General features: G+C 35.2%; 1 protein-coding gene across 1 annotated transcript in view; it reads right to left on the reverse strand.

Annotated features, from left to right (window-relative positions):
- Positions 1–1,329, reverse strand: part of LOC106878539 (serine/threonine-protein phosphatase 6 regulatory ankyrin repeat subunit B) — a 187,752-nt gene that overhangs the window by 73,100 nt on the left and 113,323 nt on the right. The gene's annotated exons all lie outside the window — the stretch shown is intronic.

A 1,329-nucleotide genomic window follows, 5' to 3' on the forward strand; every position in this document is an offset into this window, starting at 1 on the left:
CGGTATTTCGTCTGTCTTTACGTTCTGAGTTCAAATTCCGCCGAGGTCGACTTTGCCTTTCATCCTTTCGGGGTCGATTAAATAAGTACCAGTTACGCACTGGGTCGATCTAATCGACTTAATCCTTTTGTCTGTCCTTATTTGTCCCCTCTGTGTGTAGCCCCTTGTAGGCAGTAAAGAAATAAGAAACGTTAGCAGACCGGGCGAAATGCTTAGCGGTATTTCGTCTGCCGCTACGTTCTGAGTTCAAATTCCGCCGAGGTCTACTTTGCCTTTCATCCTTTCGGGGTCGATGAATTAAGTACCAGTTGCGTACTGGGTTCGATCTAATCGAATGCCCCCCCCTCCCCAAATTTTCGGGCCTTTTGCCTAGAGTAGAACAGAATATAAATAAATCAGAGACATGATCTGTGTAGAAAAACAATAGTCAAGTTAGTTGTTTCATATTTAATGCAAGGAGCATTAAAAATTTGACAAGAAATTATTATATGGTGAGGGAGAAAACAATAGTAGTAAATCATTAATATGATTTTAGCCATTTCAATATGTCTGGGAAACATTTTAGATATGTAGACATGTTTTGATTTTATAACAAACTTATCATTGAAGCAGACATTTCACCACAACTGAAGAAGTGCTGAGAAAAAATAACTAAGTCAATGTCGGTTGATGTAGGAAACCAGCTCTAAATAAAGCTGTATATGTTGTCTTTTTTTTTACCTCTCTCATGACCCATGATTAAGCTCTCAGTTAATGTTCCTATTTACGACATTAGTATAACGACATACCGCTGTCTTGCTTTGTCGTAAATATATTATAAATTCAGCCTCGAACCATTAACTAATGTTCAATGTAAAGTTTGTACCTGATTACAAGTGTTTCGCTCTTTTGAAGCTATTCAGTATTTGTCATCTGCTGGTTCTCATTTTTCATAATAAAACATTTTCAATTTTAGCATCGATATATTTATCATGTCTATATTTATAGAACATGTTTTGTTTAGCAGACATAAATATTGTGTTTATTAGCAACACTAATGTGTGTCTGAAAAATTTTCAGGTGATTAACAATAAGTTAGTTAATTGTTCGCGAAAACTGCATTTAAAGAGATTAATTGAATATCACACACGTTCCTCCTCATCATTTAGTAATAAAATATATATTGATGTATATGTATGTACACACACACACACACACACACACACACACACACACACACACACACGCACACACACAATTTATTAAAATACAGTGTACATTAAATGGTATTTGTCTCTCATTGGATAGAATACAATTTTGTTGATCTCACATTATCGGAACAGTAATACA

Source organism: Octopus bimaculoides, chromosome 7 (genome assembly GCF_001194135.2).
Source record: "Octopus bimaculoides isolate UCB-OBI-ISO-001 chromosome 7, ASM119413v2, whole genome shotgun sequence".
NCBI lineage: Eukaryota > Metazoa > Mollusca > Cephalopoda > Octopoda > Octopodidae > Octopus > Octopus bimaculoides.